Here is an 11462-nt window from a genome sequence, read left to right as displayed (position 1 = left end):
GAGTGTGTGTTTGTGTGCAGGTGTGTTTCGAGGGTTTTGAAGGGCACGAATGTGAGTGTTTTGTTTGTGGAACAGAAATGTGTCTGAATTCCTGCAGTCAACCGATTTTGTGTATGCATTGAACCCTTTAATAAAAATCTACATGTGAACTCCACACTCTGGCTGCTCTTATTGAAGGCTCAATAGTTGCCTGGTATAAGCTTTTTACTTTCGCTTCATGTTCTTCCAGATTTTATACAGTCCGGCATTTGCCAGTAGTGAACTGCTACCCCAGCCCTTTTTAACACAACCTAATGAGGCTAATGGCAAAGCCAAACTCGTTAATGTGGGTTACAGAGGCTGTTATCAGCTCTTGCCTAGAATTAAATGGAAATTCCACTGATTTCTTTACATTTCTGCCTAATTGAAGGTTAAAAAGGCAGTGGTTTAGGTGTAAACAGATTTGTTCAGAGTGGTTTGGTTTAAAACGCTCTGTTGTAGAGAAAAGTCAGAATTGTTCACAGTGGTGGTGATAGGAACCAGACGTCCACCTCTAAAAGCTTCCTACATGAAATGGTTATGATAGTTTTGAGAAAATTCTGTCCTAATACTTATTTTAAAATTCAGAAGTTACTTGTAGTGTACTGGTGGTTCTGGATAGTAAATAAAATGTCTATATTTTGTGCTGTAGTCATGGCAACCCCTGGTTCCCATCACCACTACTGTACAGAAATCTGAAATGTTTTTTATGTTGTGTTTACATCCCAACCGCTGAATTATGCAGAATTGTTCCATTTAAAAAAGGAATTTTTCATAATTCACCGACTGATATTTCCCCTCTTTATCTGTTAAAGCATTTACTTTGACTGTTTATATACTTAAACATGAATTTCACTGTTGTCGGACAAAAACCTTGTATCGCCAAAATGGTAACTTTACATCCATTCTCTCTATCCATTCTCTAAGCCGCTTCTCCCTAACCGCTTCTGCCTAACCCAGCAGTCTTCGGGCGGAAGGCAGGATACACCCTGGACAGGTCGCCAGTCCATCGCAGGGCAGACAGACAGACACAGACAGTCACTCACACACTCACACCTAAGGGCAATTTAGCACGTCCAATTGGCCTGACTGTGGACTTTGGACTGTGGGAGGAAACCGGAGAACCCGGGGGAAACCCACACAGACACGGGGAGGACATGCAAACTCCACACAGAGAGGACCCTGGTTGCCTGGCCGGGGAATCGAACCCAGGCCCTCCTGGCTGTGAGGCGACATAACATACTCTACTTTCAATGTAAGTCAATGGAACCAGATGTCTTTCCAAGACCTTTTGGGCCGTTTCTTTAGGTCCATTCATCATGAAATTTACACATTACGTAAACAACTACAGGCCTTTTCAAATTAAATCAAAAACTGAAAAATGACAAAAATGGACATACAGTGTTTTGTCCCGACAGCAGCAATTCCAAAGTGTATTTCTGACCCCATTATTTGACTTTTAAGATTGACAGCCAGAATTTCATATATGTGAAATTTCTCAGTAGCTTTTTCCTCACCTGGTTATGCAAGATTAGTTTAATCATGAAAGAAAGAGTGTGGCTTGTTTCTGTAACACAGTTTCCTTGGCTCAAGCTCTATGACACTGCAGTATGTTACTCTGATGGCTTAGATTAGTTTTTCACACGCTCCACTGTTACATCATCTGTTGAAATTTTGTTGTGGAGCTGAGTGGCGTGTAGGCAGAACTGGGCAGGGCACAGGTCAAAAGTAGTGATGGGTCAACACAGAATATCTCCTGATAAGGCACATGGGAAAAACTGTTTCTCACTCTTAGTGGTTGGTAATTTTATTCAGGTAATACAGTTGGTTATATGTTTTTTAATGAAACATGATTTAGATTCATTTAAACTTATTTAAATAAAATGAAGTTCAAGCAGATATTTTTGCCATATCTCAATAATAATATCTGCCTCTCGCCTGTTCATTCGCGTATCTGTACACAAACATTATTTGCTCATCTGCTCCTTCTTTACACGTTGCTTCATTTGTCTGCCCATTTGTTTGTCCTAGAATTGTCACATAAAAGCTTAGTTCTGTATGAGGGGTGGAGCTAAAAGTGTTGGACAGAGAGCTGTCAATCAAGCAGCATTTTGGACCCGTCCACTCACTTCTCAGATAGGTCTGGTCAAAGGCTGTTTAATAAAACCCTGAAGTTTTCTATCATAAAAACATTTTTATATTTCACTCTGTGATCACTGGGACTTTAACAATATGCAGGCAACTTGCCACAAAATGCACACGAGTCCAGTACAGCAGCAGTGCTCAGCTTATCACTCGTGAACTTCTACTACTGAGGACACTGTTGAGTTTAATTGTCCCTCAAAAGAGTTAAGCACTGCTAAAATATTAACTGGCTCCTCATATTGGTTTATCAGTCCACTCAGGCTTTAGCAGCAATTTTGGAGTGTTTGTAAAGAAGCTGTTAATTGAGTCTTTCTTTAGAGAACATCTTTACCGAGTAACATAGTAAACAAGCATTAAGAGTGTCTCTTTAAAGATGATACATATTTTTAACATATTGGGTAAATATTCTAAAAGTATTCTTTAAATGTAAGAGTAAGTGCATTCGGTTGTACTGGCTTAAAGAAAAATGCCCAGTACTTGTATTCTGTGACATCCCAACCCTGGACGTCCACTGAATCTCCTTTTCGAGGCAGTTACACATTGAAGGGGGCCAGGTAGCAAGCATCGTGTTCCAGAGACATTAGTATAGTGAGGATGATCAACTCCAACTAGCTTACTTCACTGTTGGTAAATTGAAATTAACCAAATGATCAAAATCAAAGGAAAACATTTTTAATAATAAACACAACACACTCGAGAGAGTGTGGAAACATCTGTAGAATGACGGCTTCAGCTTTAAGAACAGAAATGAAACCTCCTCAGACCATATAATTACAAATATACAGGATTACATGTAACATTATAAGATACTGTGACGACAATGGCATTTTGAAAAATTTCACGCCCTTCACTTTCCAACAGCTAAACTCTAACACTGTTATTGTCTTTGGGTACATTTCAGAGTCAAGCCCCATTTCACACAGATCAGCTCTACTGGCAAACGCAGGACGTATGTAATGCTTATGTCTGTCAGACAGCCTAAAATTCAGTGACCCCTACTTAGATATGACGCCAAAGGCTGACCGATCCAAATATTTGCACTGAAGCGAAAGACTATCACTAACATCAATAACATTTTTTGTTACTGGTGATAACTCACTCCTCGAGTGTTCTACTGCTTTAATACAACAGTTAAATAAATACAGTAAGAAATGAATAAACTGGGCCATGAACACATGTTTAATATTTTTAAATGTTCAGTTCCTTCCTCCAAATTATAGTTCCTTAATGAGCAGCTTGTTGCTACGTCAGAGTAACAAGCTCTGCCCACTCGCTGCACAGTCGGCAGTTTGTTGTCCAGCTCCTTACACTAAATTCCCAAACTATCGTCACCACTGAGCAGCTTTTCAGTTGGCAGCTGTGACAGAAGAACAGCTAAACAACCTGGAATCAGCCAGAAATGAACCCAATACCATTCGCCAAACTAAATGGGCTGTAAGTAGCTTTACAGACTGGCTGGAACAAAACAATGTTAATACTGATCTGGAAAAAACTGACCAAACTGAGCTGAACTTGATATTGGATCAGTTTTATGGCTCAGTCCAATTTGGTCAGACAATGAAGATCAGATGACATTTTTGGCGAATGGTATTGGGTTCATTTCTGGCTGATTCCAGGTTGTTTAGCTGTTCTTCTGTCACAGCTGCCGACTGAAAAGCTGCTCAGGGGTGACGACAGTTTGGGAATTTAGTGTAAGGAGCTGGACAACATTTAGTGTCGTCTCATCTTCAGAGTCGGACCAAATCAGCTGTGGGTCAAATGTTATCTTAAAAGTGTCTGTTTTCTGTTTGTGGCAAAGTAAGAAGTAAAAAAGTTCAAATGGCTGAGCGTCTCCTACAGCTGTCAAAGTTGTTGCTTAGCAACGGCATCTCAGTGGAGTGATACAGTGCTTGTGAAAAACCAGTGATGTTATGGTGAAATAACAGCATGGCTAGAATGCCTCTCGACCAATCAGCGTCCACCGAAAAATGGACATATGGACAGTCTCTGGCATTTATATAACGTGATAAAAGGCCTCAGGCGGCAAGAACTCAGTGTCTTTCTGTGTGACGACTTTACGATTTTTAATGTTCAACACTGGAGTTTTTTATACTGGAAACTGGAGGGGTGGGTTGGTGGGAGGCATCTAGTGAGGCAGCCTAGGCTTCCACAGGCCCCTTCATAGTTACACCCCTGGTGCAGGCTAATTTGATTGAGCCCCATCACCACAAGGATGGAACTTGTCTGTTCATCATATTTTGAGCCCTAATCAGTATGAGTAGAAATGATTGTCAGGAAGAAAAAAGCTTCCATTAGAAATGGTCACTTTCCTTCTTGATGGCACTGAAGTAAATGATGTGAAGCAAGCTGCTGTTGGACCAGCATTAACACTCTCTCTCTGTCTCTCTGTCACTCTCTCTCTCTCTCTCTCTCTCTCTCTCTCTCTCTCTCTCACCACTAACAGCATTATTAGGCTGGCGGCACTTAAGTCTGAAGGGGGGAGGTTGGGGGTTGACTAGTGGATAGAGAATAGCCGACATACTGTCAGCACTGTATTACAGTGAGTAAAGTTTACAGTTTAAAAGCAGAGATTATTCATAGACTGTAGTCATGTTTTAAGCATTTACCACATCTATCACTGCAAACAATGGGTTAGTTTTTAAAATTCTAGAACCATAGAACCAATTAAGATGACGCCAGTTTCTTCACTTTCAGCGATGCATGCAAAAGCTGCTTGAATGCTCAAAGCTCCCACCTGTGGAGAATCTTTATGCTGCTAAACGTGGGATAGTGAATTACAAGCCAGATGTTCGCACACGAAAAGAAGGCAAAGTAGAGCTTGTAGAGTTGCATCACCACTGTCTGCGACTATAGATCTGACTACTGTTTTGAGTAAAATGACTAAGTCAGCACCGACATGAGGATCCTTACTGGTGTCCATATGAGTCAGCACCCACTTGTGCCCATTCGCCTGACAAACTGTTCAAGCACATGTGGTTTCTATGTCTATATTGCACAACTGTTTTCTTCCTCTTTAAACTTCACATATTATTCCCCAAGACTGAGTTTGGGAAGCCCCAGAGTTCACACATCTATCACTGCTCTAGCTCTCATTGAGTTTAACATATATTAGAATGAAAGATGGGGTAAATTTTTAAGTTAGAACACTTGCAAAACTTGGTGAGATTCTCCTCAAATTCTGGCCACAGTAAGTAAAGTTTGTGCTCCGGTCTTTCTGGCCGCCTCGGGCCCTGCGAATGAAGAAAAAACCCAAATGAAGTGGACCACCACCATCTAGCATCAGGACAAGAAGTCACATCTGCTGGCTTGCCAATCACACAGCAGGAAGCTGTGGCCTAGCTGTATTAGCTAGCCAGCTACAAGGCTGTTCTGATAATGTGGCACATTGAGAAAACAACAGAAAATGTCTAGGTAATGTGCTGTATCAACATGAGCCACCAGAAGAGCCTCAATGTGTCCCAGCATATATTCCACAGGTTTTTAGAACTGTACAGGAGGGAATGGAACACCGTTCTTCCTAAAGATATTCCCTCCGCTTGTGATTTGATGACGGTGGTGAAGAGCGCTGGTCTGAAATTTCCCATTGTTGGTCTGTTGGATTGGAGATCTGGTGACTTCAGAGTCCATATCATTTCATACTCATTAAACCATTAGGCCCTTCATGCTCTGTGGATGGGGGTGTTGTAATCCTGGTAGACAGCACTAACATCAGGATAGAACTTTTTCTTCATAGGATCAAGGTGTTGAGTCCAGGGCCCCTCCCTCTGAGGGGATACATGGACCCAAAATCATGCCAGCTGTATGCCCCCCTCCCCCCATCCCACAACCTCCCCCCTGACCTCCCCTAACGTTCATTTTCATATATAAGATGTGTTTTGTGTATTTTCAGCTGTTAACTATATAAGCATTCTTGAGATTATGCTGGTGAGCATTGACGCCAGTTTCTTCCCTGATGAGTGAGTGCTCAAAGCTTCCCTTTGTGGAGTATTACAAATAATACTCTTACAAATATGGTTCTTCAAGGGTTCTTAAGTAAAGGGAATAGATCTAATTTCTCCATCAATCTGAAGAACAGTTTCACTATGCAAAGAACCATTTTAGCCTGCAAATTATTCCTGTTTAATTGGATTTAGTTTAGCGCAGAGTGTGAAATGTTGAATAAAAATCATTGTACTTGGTGATGATGGCTGGTATTTTTTTAAATATGGTACCGAAGTGTGCATATCGTGACATGCTGTGCATCGTTAACATTTCTTGAAGTATTTTGATGATGTGTTCTGTCATATCGTCCACCTCTAATTACAAATTGTGGTGAAGACATCACAGCCACACTCATTAACCACATTATTTGTGTGCTTAAATTACTTGACAGGAAATTATATTTGATGCACGAGAGCTGCCTATATAAGGCTGCATAATGTCTATTTCCCATAGCCCTGTCGTGATTGTCGTCATCCCTCAGTTCTATTTCCTGTACTTGATTTATTTAAAGCTGTAAGCGTTCGTGTGAACCTGTGGGTTCTGTGAGTGTGAGAAATAATATCCTGTCTATGGTTTCTGGGTATAGATGTTATTTTTAATTCACTGAAGCAGTAGAAGTTTCTATAACTGATGAGGAATCTTTCATTTATTTGATTTAATATTAATATTAAAGTATGTCTGCTCTACTAGCATCTGGAGAGAAAGATATTCTTATTGAATTATCGTAGTTTGTTCTGCTACTTCTACTTTGGGATTTCAGTTTTCTTAAATTTTACTTCTCAGACTAATGTCCTTGTTGTCCCTATGATACTGAAATGATTTTATGCTTAAATTTTCCACTTCTCTGGTTGGAATCGCAACACTTGGGGTCAAATTACAGAAACTTCTTAAGTCTGAAATCTTATCTGCTTAGTCACTATGACAACTTTAGTTAAGACTGAATTTAGGACAGTATCTATTCCAGACAGCTCCCAACTTCATAATCTCATAATTAACCCCAGATGAGAAAACAGCATCACACAAACATCCTAACTAGACTAAACCTCCTAAATCCTGTCCTAACTTTAGGATGAACCCCAACAGGGTCCTGACTTCTGTTTAAGGCCCATTTCTATGGTTTTTAGGTGGCTGAGTCAGGCAGTGTACTTCACTACCAGCATAATGAGCTCCATTTAATTCTACTGTAAAACGTGGCTTTCACTGGGAGATGTTTTTCTCTTCTAAATCTGCGTTTTAAAAATCTCAGACGCTGCCGACTCGAACTGCATCCGCCCCTCTGATTACCTTCCTGTGTTATTGTTGATGATGAATTATTACAGTGATGGTGGTGAAGAATGAGGAAGACTGAGCTGAACGTGTGTCTGTTTATTAGGAGGAGGAACGTTAGCGCGCTCAGCTAAAGGGAAATGGAGACTGAAACTGGGGAGCGACAGATCTTAAGACCCAAAGATGGGTAGTTTCTGTAATGCGATTTCTGGTTTTATGCATTTTTACTCTTTGCTCATGGCGTGTCAATGGGTCTTTAAATGCATGCTCAAAATGAACCCAGTTCATTTCATTTCAATTCCATGGAGCTTGAGGAATTCACCCAAATCAAGCCGCAGAAATTTCTGTTCCCTGGACACCTCAGGGAAGACCACAGTCGAGAAGCTTGGGCCCATATCTCTGGCTTCCTGAAGGCTAGCAATGCGATCCAGGGCTCGTTGCTCGTAGGAATGGGGGCGTCATGCTCTACTAACCTGTTAGCTTCGTTCTATCATTTCTCTGTCGATCTGCAGTGCTTCAAAGATCAGATATTAAGCATCATTACCTGTAGTTTCCTGAAGACTATGATAAAAAGTCATGTATGTTTGGAGAGGGCGCCTAACGTCCTGTAATCCTGTAAAGTTCCAGCTCTCTTGATCAGATTGCTTAATCGGATTTCTAGACTTTACTCTGATCTAAGAGATCAAAGCTGTTTACATGATCATTTGAATAATCAGATAACTGCAGATCACTGAGTGCATGTAAACGCATTCACTGTTATTATATCAGGCGACCCATCCATAACCATTTCATGTAGCAACTTTCTGTGAGGGAGCTTTCAGAGAAGGACATCTGGTTCCTGTCACCACCTCTGCTACATCCACTAAATTAGTAGATAAGCTGACTGTGAGGAATATTACTTTATTGGTGTTGTATTTTAAAGGTTATCTTGTAACTATCATTTATATTTTATCTAATTTCTTTCTAATTTGTGATCACTGCTTTTGTCCTCCTGCTAAGGGTCTACACTTGAAAATTAGCCAAGTTTCATTTACAGAAATGTTAGTTATTATGCAAATTTCCTGCTAAACTAAAGCAAGTATCTGCACTTAGTGGCCTTGATCAGATATACCAAAATTAAAGGGCATCTTTGTACGTTTATGATTACTGGCCTTAGTCCATCTGCAACTGCAAAGTTGATCAAGATCAGGACCGCTGCCGACCAGATTTGGTTTGAGCAGTAGACTATTCTCACAGCATGGTCATAATAATATCATGGTAGCGTGGGTGTTGCTGATCAGACACAGCAGTGTTGCTGGGGTTTTCACACACATCAGTGCGACTGCTAGCATTACCCACAAACTTCCAGCCAAGAGCAGCTGTGTGGTCAGACAGTGACCATTGATGAAGAGGACGAAACACAAACTATGAATGGAAAAAGATGAGCTATAGTGTATTTACTCTCCCACTTCCTCATCTATCTTTCTAAGAGAAAACTCAGTGCTGGTATCTTGTGAAAGGCAGGTTGAAAAAGTCCTGATTACAGGGTTGCCAGTGATTGTGACACATTTCTTGTGTTTTTTTGCTTCTTTGAATAATTTAAGCTCACCGAAAGGTTTAGGCATTCACATTTTCAGTGTATAATCAAGCTGTGAAGCAACAACATTTAGCTCTGCTAAAGCCTGAGTAGACTGATAAATCAATGTGATCAGTCATTAATCTCAGCATTACTGAGCTCTGCTAAAGTCTGAGTAGACTGATAAATCAGTGTGATCAGTGATTAATCTCAGAGTTACTGAGCTCTGCTTAAGCCTGAGTAGACTGATAAGTCAATGTGATCAGTTATTAATCTCAGCATTACTGAGCTCTGCTAAAGTCTGAGTAGATTGATAAATCAGTGTGATCAGTGATTAATCTCAGCATTACTGAGCTCTGCTTAAGCCTGAGTAGACTGATAAATCAGTGTGATCAGTGATTAATCTCAGAGTTACTGAGCTCTGCTTAAGCCTGAGTAGACTGATAAATCAATGTGATCAGTTATTAATCTCAGCATTACTGAGCTCTGCTAAAGCCTGAGTAGACTGATAAATCAATGTGATCAGTTATTAATCTCAGTGTTACTGAGCTCTGCTTAAGCCTGAGTAGACTGATAAATCAATGTGATCAGTTATTAATCTCAGTGTGACTGAGATCTGCTAAAGCCTGAGTAGGCTGATAAATCAGTGTGATCAGTTATTAATCTCAGCATTACTGAGCTCTGCTAAAGCCTGAGTAGACTGATAAATCAATGTGATCAGTGATTAATCTCAGCGTTACTGAGCTCTGCTAAAGCCTGAGTAAACTGATAAATCAATGTGATCAGTTATTAATCTCAGCATTACTGAGCTCTGCTAAAGCCTGAGTAGACTGATAAATCAATGTGATCAGTGATTAATCTCAGCGTTACTGAGCTCTGCTAAAGCCTGAGTAGACTGATAAATCAATGTGATCAGTTATTAATCTCAGCGTTACTGAGCTCTGCTAAAGCCTGAGTTGACTGATAAATCAATGCAATCAGTTATTAATCTCAGCGTTACTGAGCTCTGCTAAAGCCTGAGTAGACTGATAAATCAATGTGATCAGTTATTAATCTCAGTGTTACTGAGCTCTGCTAAAGCCTGAGTAGACTGATAAATCAATGTGATCAGTTATTAATCTCAGCGTTACTGAGCTCTGCTAAAGTCTGAGTAGACTGATAAATCAATGTGATCAGTTATTAATCTCAGTGTTACTGAGCTCTGCTTAAGCCTGAGTAGACTGATAAATCAATGTGATCAGTTATTAATCTCAGCGTTACTGAGCTCTGCTAAAGCCTGAGTAGACTGATAAATCAATGTGATCAGTTATTAATCTCAGTGTTACTGAGCTCTGCTAAAGCCTGAGTAGACTGATAAATCAATGCAATCAGTTATTAATCTCAGCGTTACTGAGCTCTGCTAAAGTCTGAGTAGACTGATAAATCAATGCAATCAGTTATTAATCTCAGCGTTACTGAGCTCTGCTAAAGCCTGAGTAGACTGATAAATCAATGTGATCAGTTATTAATCTCAGTGTTACTGAGCTCTGCTAAAGCCTGAGTAGACTGATAAATCAATGCAATCAGTTATTAATCTCAGCGTTACTGAGCTCTGCTAAAGCCTGAGTAGACTGATAAATCAATGTGATCAGTTATTAATCTCAGTGTTACTGAGCTCTGCTAAAGCCTGAGTAGACTGATAAATCAATGCAATCAGTTATTAATCTCAGCGTTACTGAGCTCTGCTAAAGCCTGAGTAGACTGATAAATCAATGTGATCAGTTATTAATCTCAGTGTTACTGAGCTCTGCTAAAGCCTGAATAGACTGATAAATCAATGTGATGATCAGTTAATAATCTCAGTGTTGATGAGCTCTTTTGAGAGATGATCAAACTAATAATCTGCTCAATATGTTTGTGGGGTGATGCGTTCAGCATCAGTGGTGTACTGTACAGCTCGGGGATTGTAGGAGCAGCGGTGGAGTGGAGCAGGCGGTGAAAGAGGAAGAAAAGATGTAGAGAATTTTCAGATTTTTATTTAAAAGATGAACATTAAAAGAATAATTACATGAATAAAACTGCCCAACGGTAACAATGAGGTACAACGTACTTTTTACAAATTAAAAAAAAAAAAAAGAAAAGAAAAAAGATTTTCCATTGTTCTTCACCAAGATGTTCTGTAAACGAATACATTAACGAATACATTCAGGACAGCATATTCCGTATTCTGCCCAACCCTGTGCGTAGCGTAATAAAGTGTTGTTTTGTTTTCAGGTTATTGTGAAACTCAGGATATGTGTTGACACAGTTTGTTTTATCTGTTGGAATCCGTTAAGGGTGTATTGTGGTTCAGGTACAGGAAGGATACACCCTTTCTACACTTCACTTGCGAGAGTTAGCACATGCATTTTTGCCGATATTTGAACAACAGTGGTTTTGCTTTTGCCATCTTTCTCTCTTGCCTGTAACTGCCTAAGGTGTCTGAGGTCAAGGAGACAAAAATGAACAAACCTTGTGT

This window comes from Pygocentrus nattereri, chromosome 13 (genome assembly GCF_015220715.1).
Source record: "Pygocentrus nattereri isolate fPygNat1 chromosome 13, fPygNat1.pri, whole genome shotgun sequence".
NCBI lineage: Eukaryota > Metazoa > Chordata > Actinopteri > Characiformes > Serrasalmidae > Pygocentrus > Pygocentrus nattereri.
Note: the sequence above shows the minus strand (reverse complement) of the source record.